Source organism: Orycteropus afer, unplaced genomic scaffold (assembly GCF_000298275.1).
Source record: "Orycteropus afer afer isolate SDZICR_OR568_19922 unplaced genomic scaffold, OryAfe1.0 scaffold00059, whole genome shotgun sequence".
Classification (NCBI taxonomy): Eukaryota; Metazoa; Chordata; class Mammalia; order Tubulidentata; family Orycteropodidae; genus Orycteropus; species Orycteropus afer.
In genome coordinates, this window is record NW_006921646.1 from 7,826,794 (window position 1) to 7,834,989 (window position 8,196).

The 8,196-nt window shown below is 41.5% G+C and overlaps 1 protein-coding gene and 1 pseudogene across 1 annotated transcript in view; one reads left to right on the forward strand and one right to left on the reverse strand.

Annotated features, from left to right (window-relative positions):
- Positions 1-8,196, reverse strand: part of BTBD9 (BTB domain containing 9) — a 549,273-nt gene that overhangs the window by 307,673 nt on the left and 233,404 nt on the right. The window lies entirely within an intron of this gene.
- Positions 2,001-2,632, forward strand: LOC103195778 (annotated as a pseudogene).

An 8,196-nucleotide genomic window follows, 5' to 3' on the forward strand; every position in this document is an offset into this window, starting at 1 on the left:
ACATGACCAAAGTAGGTGAGACGAAGTCTGGCCATTCTAGCTTCCAAAGAGCATGCTGGCTACACCTCCTCCAGGACAGATCTGTTAGTTCTTTTAGCAGTCCATGGTACTTTCAGTATTCTTTGCCAGCACCCCAACTCAAAAGAATCAACTCTTCTTCGGTCTTCCTTATTCATTGTCCAGGTCTTACGTGCATATGAGGCGATTGAAAATACCATGGCTTGTGTCAGGCACACCTTAGTCCTCGAGGAGACATCTTTGCTCCTCAGCACTCGAAAGAGGTCCTTTGCAGCCAACTTGCCCAGTGCTATATGTCGTCTAATGTCCTGACTGCTGCTTCCATAGGCATCGATTACAGAACCAAGCAATGTTAATTCTTTGACAACCTCAATCTTTTGTCCATTTATTGTGATGCTGCTTATAGGTCCAGTTGTGAGGATTTCTGTTTTCTTTATATTGAGATGTAATCCATACTGTAGACTGTATTCTTCAATCTTCATCAGTACGTGCCTCAAGTCATCCTTACTTTAAACAACCAGAGTTGTGTTATCAGCATATCGCAGGTTGTTAATGATTCTTCCTTCAATTTTGATGCCATGTTTTTCTTTATATAGTCCATCTTCTCAGATTATCTGCTGAGCATATAGATTGAATAAGTATACAACCCCCGATGCACTCTCTTCTTGATTTTAAACCATGCAGTGTTCCCTTGTTCTGTTCAAATGACAGCCTTCTCATCTATGAACAGGTTCCTTATGAGTATGATTAAGTGTTCTGGAATTCCCATTCTTCTCAATGTGATCCACAACTTGTTATGATCCATACAATCAAATGCCTTTGCATAGTCAATAAAACAGAATTAAGTATCTTTCTGGTATTCTATGCCTTGAGCCAAGATCCATCTGACAGCAGCTATGATATCCTTTGTTTGACATCCTCTTCTGAATCCAGCTTGCACCTCTGGAAGTTCTCTGTCAATATAGTGCTCTTGTGCTGGACACTGGGACTGCAACAATGAACCAGGAATGAACAATGAACCTCATGTACTCAGAGTCTAGTAGGGCACCCAGGCCACGAAAAAGGCAATTATGATAAAATGTGATAAATGCTTAGAGGAAAGACAGCGTACTCTCACACAGCATGGAGTAAGGGTGCCACTGTCATGGTGGTGTGGGTAAGAATAGTTCTCATAGAAGTCATATCTAAGGAAAACTAGGTGTTCACAAAGCAAACAAAGAAAAGATAAACAGGAGGGAAAATTCTTCTGTGGTAAGAAAGAATAATATGTGGGAATGGCCAGGAGCATACTCAAGCAAACAAACACACATGAATCAGTTCCAGCTCATAGTGACCCTGCAGGACAAAGTAGAACTGTCTCCTAGAATTTCCAAGGCTTTGAATCTTTACAGAAACAGACTGCCACATCTTTTTCCTGCAGAGTGATTGGTAGGTTTGAACCACCAACTTTTTGGTTAGCAGCCTACAGCTTAACCACTGCACCACCGGGACTCCTTAGGGGGATGCTAGAGGGGCTTAAAGAACTTCTATAGATATTAGAAATCAAAATAGACTTCATGGCCATGGGTATAGATACTGTGGTAGCTACCCTCCAAGATGGCCGGCCCCCAGTGGTTGTCTTCTGTTATTCATGCCTTGGTGTTGTTCTCTTGCATACTAATATGAACATTGTATACTGTGGGATACTGTGGAAAGGATAATATGTGACTTCAAAGGCTAGGTCAGAAAAAATAGTGTGGCTTCTGCCTTCCCCTCCCTTGGAAATCTTGCTCTGGGGGAAGCCAGCTGTCAATGCTATAAGGACCCCTCAGTAGCTCTCTAGAGATGGTGGATTGGAAAGGGAATTTAAGGGAGAGAGAACTGTCAAAACTGACATGACTGACTACAGAGAAAGGAAAAAAAAAGGGGAAGATGAAAGATGGTACCCAGCACTCGCCACTGTAGCCCCTACCCGGAGCGTGCCGCTCTCCAGCCCACTTGTATGCTCCCTACAGCCACCACTACCCATCAGAATGGCCAATAGGGGATCTGCCAAGGCCTGAACTGGGAGGTGCAGCAGAAGATTGAGAAACAATACGACACAGACTTGGAGCAGATCCTAATCCAGTGGATCACCGCCCCCCCCCCCCCAGTGCCACAAGGATGTGGGCCAACCTCAGACTGGCCGGGAAAACTTCCAGAACTGGCTCAAGGATGGAACAGTGTTTTATGAGCTCATTAATGGACTGTACCCTGAGGGCCAGGCCCCAGTAAACAAGATCCAGGCCTCCACCATGGCCTTCAAGAAGATGAAGCAGATCTCTCAGTTCCTGCAAGCAGCTGAGCGCTAACAGCACCACCACCACAGACATCCTCCAGACTGTGGACCTCTGGGAAGGGAATAACATGGCCTGTGTACAGAGGACATTGGTGAATCTGGGTGGGCTGGCAGTATGATGGGCTCTTTTCTGGGGATCCCAACTGGTTTCCTAAGAAATCCAAGGAGAACACTCAGAACTTCTCAGACAACCAGCTGCAAGAGGGCAAGAACGTGATAGGGTTGCAGATGGGCACCAACCATGGGGCATCTCAGGCAGGCATGACTGGCTATGGGATGCCATGTCAGATCCTCTGATTCTACCCCACCCGTGCCCCACCCTTCCGTGAAGGGTTAATATATGTTTTTTTTTTTTTTTAAAGCAATGACATTCCCTGAGGGCCCCTGGAGCCCTCAAGCTCCCCTCTGCCAGGATTGGAGACTGGCCTAGGCTGTCTCCTCTAGAGGTGCCCGATGGTGGCCTCTCCCCCTACTTACTAATACATTCCCATTCCCTTCCGCAAATCCACCAAAACTGGACCAACTGGCCTCTTCTTTTCCCCTGGGACCAAAATTTGGGGGTCCCCCCCAATTCCTCTTCTCTTTCCTTCTGAGCTCTCCTCCTCCTGGGCTCTGTGCCTTCAATCCACTCCTTGGCTGGGGGTTAGGGCTGCTGCCTCCTGGCCTTAAGATGTTGGACTAGCCTTCCTTCCATAAGCTGTAGCTGTAAAGATTTAATTTATAGGGAGGGGCCTGTGGTGTGTACCACTCCAGCCACAGCTGGACTGCGTTCACTACACATCTGGGACAGCTTTCCCTAGCAGAGGCCCTCTTAGCTTCTCATTTTCCATTCCTCCTGCTGTGGCGAAGAGGTGGTGGTAAAGGGACAGAGAAGGGAGGGCTGCCCACTATGGTCTGGGCCTTGAGGGATGTGAGTTTGCTGATTTAAATAAAGAATCCCAGTCTTTCTTGGAAAAAAAAAAAAAAAGAAGGAAAGATGGTACCCAGATTTTTTAATGAGGCAACTGGGTCTCATTCATCAAGAAGAGAACATAGGAAGAAGAACATGTTGGAGGGCAGGACTGATTAGAGTGATGCATTTTGTTGTGAATTCAAGGTGTTTATGTGTTTTTCTAGTGAAGCTGCTCAGTGGCCATTTCAGTGTGGTGGTTGCACATGCAGGACAGAGATCTAGGCTGAAGATGAAGAGCTGGTATTCACTGATGCCATGTAAGCCCAGGGAGAGTGTAAAGAGTGAGAAGAGAAGAGGACACAAATAAATACATTCACAGTGTCATTTAGATTGTGACTAGCGTTATATAGAAACTGAGGTAGGATCAAAAGATAGTGATGGGACAGGGTTGGGTGGCCATTTATGCTTGAGGATAACTATGATCAAAGCAAGGAATTTCACTGGGCAAGAAAAAAAAGAGAGAGAGAGAGAAAGAACACTGTATGAAGAAGCAGCATCAAGTGCCAATACAGATTTGTGAAACAGTCTGGCAAGTTCAGGGAAGAGACAGTAGGTTGATACTGTTGGAATACAAAGTATGAGAGATTGAACACAAGAAAGCAAGTGGTCACAGAGTTGCAGATCATAAAAAGTTTTGTATCGTAAGTTAAGGACCTTGGACTTTATGCTATACGGAAGGAGAGTCCTGAAAGGTTTTAAGTAGAGGAATGATGTGATCGCATTTAATCTTTACAACATTCTTTACATGCTTCTAAATCTAAGGAGGCCCTACCCACTTAGTCCTAACATATACTAGGTTCCAGGGAGCACTGGAAAATCACTGAACTAAAAAGCTTTTCTAAGTTTTAAACATAAAACCATCTATGATTAAAGGATTGGTTAAAAAAAAAAAGTATAAAATTGTACTTGTGTTTCATAAGTCTCTCCCTCTCCTTCTTCCTCCCACCTCCCTAGACATTCATTCACTCATACTCAGGTAACTATATGCACGGCAAGCCTGAGTGTTAGAAGTATGAGGTGCCACAACAAAGAACCAATGTTTACTTTACAGTTGTTAGGTGCTGTTGAGTCAACTCTTACTCATAGCAACTCTATGTACAGTAGAATGAAACACTGAGTGGTACTATGCCATCCTCACAATTGTTGCCATGCTTGAACCCATCATCACAGCCACTGTGTCAGTCTATCTCATTGAGGGTCTTCCCATTTTTTGCTGACCCTTTACCTAACAGGATATCCTTCTCCAGGGACTAGTCCCTTCTGACAACATGACCCAAGTAGGCAAGACGAAGTCTGGCCATTCTCGCGTCCAAGGAGCTCTGGCTGTACTTCCTCCAAAACAGATTTAGATTTGTTCATGCTTTTAGTAGTCCATGGTATATTTGATATTCTTTGCCAACATCACAATTCAAATGTATCAGTTCTTCTGTGGTCTTCCTTATTCATTATCCAGCTCTTACATGTATAATAGCATATCATATTTTCAGGCAAAATAACCATAAATAAATAAATACATCCTTCAGGGTTGTCAGTGAACAACAGAGACTATAAGGAGATAATAAAATCACAGCAATGCCCTTTGATCATCCTCCATTCATCTGCTCTTTAATTTTTAGTGATTCCATTGCCCATTTACCCTCCCCCCCACAGGTAAACAGAAGGAGCTCTGGTGGTGTAGTGGGTAAAACATTTAGCTGCTAACCAAAAGGTCAGTGGTTCAAACCCAGCAGCTGCTCCGGGGCAGAAAAATGAGGCAGTTTGCTTCCGTAAAGATCTACAGCCTTGGAAACCCAATGTGGATCACTAAGAGTTAGAACTGACTTGATGGCAATGAGTTTGGTTTGGTTTGGTTTGGTAAACAGGTCAGGAAAGGAAGGAAATAACCAAACAAGTTAATTATAACAATTAAGGAGACAAAAATTAAGCTAGTGGCTGGAATAGAGATTAAAAAAAAAAAAAAAAAAAAACAACTGTTTAATGTGATTTGAGTGAAAGTTTACAGAGCAAACTGGGTTTTCCATTCAGCAAGTGAAACAGTTTAAAATTTAAGTTTACTATATCTGTTTATTTCAACTGTACAAATCTAAGCACTTACCATTTTTCCCCCTAATTTAGTCTCATACTCTTTTTTAAGTAATGTAATTATTTTATTTTATGGCTAGGAGAAGTGATTTGTCCAGTCATGTACAGAAATTCACAACACTAAGATGGAAAATGTGTTTGTTTTTAATAGGAAAAAGTTTGTTTTTAAAACAAATGGTACTCAGGAATAGCCTTCACCAGTGTTCCTTAAGATATAATAGCAAGTCCTATAGTGGGAAGAACGTGCAAACACTTTGCAAAATACTGAGAAATGACTGTGTCTCAAAAGCCAAATGCATTTCTGAACAAAAACTAAATTAAATCCATTATAAAACCCTTTTCAGTGGACTACATCTAAATCCCACTGACTTTTTAATCTTTCTAAACTTTAATATAAAGTATCTAATATACCTAGATTTAGAAATATTTAGACTATCTGGAAGCAAAGTTCTAAATCTTAAAACTGCCTGTTAGTTAAACTACAAATACTATATACATATAATCACATGAAAGGCAACAGTGTAATAGAAAACAAAGTCAGACTTGGGAGTAAAAAGGCACAAGTGTCTGCTATGCCACCTCTCAATTCTGAACTATGACAGCCTAACCTTTTTTAGTGTCAGTTTACTTGTCAGTAAAATAAGGTTACTAGTGAGCAGCCAATAATTTCAATTCTCTGAATATCCTCACCAACTACCCTATATGGATTTGGTTATTTATGGCAGAGACTGCTAGTTACCTACCCAGAATCAATGTTCTTCTTCTTCCTTATTAACAGATTTTTTTTTTTTTAAAGGGCACATAGCTGCCTGGAGTAACAACTACATTTTCTCAAACTCCTTTGCAGCTAGGAGAAGCCATTTAACTATGCTCTGACCAAAGAGATATAAGCAGAAATGTGTAAAACAACCAAGAAGGTGGGTTTAACTAGGAAGTATGAGTAATGTACTAACTCAGCTAGGAAATTTATTCTTTTGTACTTCTGATTTCACTCTTTGATTCTGCTGTCTGGAATTCTATCATGATAGCTGGAGTGCCAGCAGCCATCTTGGACAAGGAGGTAACCTGGAGAATGGAAGCTATGTACTCAAAAGCACAGCAGAAAGATGAAAGAAACCTGGATTTTCATTCTTCATAGAATCAGCCTATTTGCCTTGACTTCCCTTCTCCAATCTTCTTTTACTTGAAAATATACTCTGTGTGCTTAAACCATGGTTATCTCGGGCTTTTTGATATATGCAACTGAATCTAATTCCAGCTGATACAGTATCCTTCCTATGTGCTCTCATGAAATTTTGTACTTTTTGGTGAGGGCACCCCTGTATCTGTTTGATTTGTGTTGAGTCCATAGTGCCTAATATACCCATACCTGTGGTTGTTAAATCAATTTTGAGTTGTAGGATCCTATACGACAGAATAGAAATGCTCCCTGTTTCCTAGGCTACAATCTTTATGCAAGCAGACTGGCACATCTTTCTTCTGCAGAGTGGCTGATGGGTTTGAACCACCAACCTTTCAGTAAGCAGCTAAGCTCTTAATCACTGCACCACCATAATCTCTTGCCTAAAAAAAAAAAAAAACCCAAAACACCCAAACCCACTGCCATTGAGTCAATTTCCACTCACGGTGAACCCCACTGGGTTTCCAAGGCTGCAAATCTTTACAGAAGTAGATAGCCTCTTCTTCCTTCCACAGAGCATTGAGTAGGTTTGAACTGCCAATCTTCTGGTTAACAGACAAATGCCTTAGGCACTATCACCAGAGTTCCTTTATTGTGTATGTGTATTGTGTAATATACAAGAGATACTAAATAAACACCTGTACAATGAATGAATGACTACTTTCTCTGTAAGAAAAAACAAGAAAGAATAAAAGACAAATCAAGGTGTAACAATCAATACATCTAGGTATCTGTCTGTTTCACAAGGTTACTGGAAGACAGTATAAGATAGCACACACCTTATGTTTTCACACATGAAAGCACTGTTTTAAGTTATAAAGTGTATTATACAAATGTGAATCATTACAAGTGAAAAAAACCATATGACCATACCCCCAAGTTATACCAAATTTCACAAAGCCATTAGAATTGTTCAGTAGTTCTTTTTTCTTTGAGGCATCTCTTCATTACGGGGGCTATTCTAAACCTTTACTTCTCTTTCAAAGTACTAACCCCTGCCTCCTAGTTGAAGGAGAATATGGAGTCCATCAGACACAACCTCTTCCAATTTCTCTCCTATTCATGATCTTCTGTCATTTGTTATTTTGTCTTTGCAAGGCATCCCTCTCCATCTATATTACTGACCACCATACTGTCCTGACGGCATCTCTCTAGTATGTTTAACAGTTCTCTATTCACTAAAACCAAAAACCATACTCACTGCTGTCAAGTTGTTTTCCAACTCATAGCAACCCCTCCTTGGGTTTCTGAGGCAATATCACTACAAAAGTAGATTGCCCAACCTTCTTTCTGAGGAGTAGCTGGTGGGTTTGAACCGCCAGCCTTCTGGTTAGCAGTCAAGTGCCTTAGGCACTATGCCACCAGAGCTTTCCTCTATCCACTAGCCACTTCTTTTCAGCCCGGATCCTTAAACTACATATCTGTTTTTGACTCTGCTTACTTTGTAAGCAAATATCCTTTCTCTCCTTCCCTTTCTTTCTTTTCTGTATTTTTTTTTAAATTGTGATTTGGGTGAAGATTTACAGAGCAAATTCATTTTCCATATAGCAGTTTACATATACTTTGTCTCATGACATTGACCACAGTTTACCACAATGCAACAGCTCCTCCCACTTCCTCCCCATAGTTACCTCTTCCCAGTGTCCA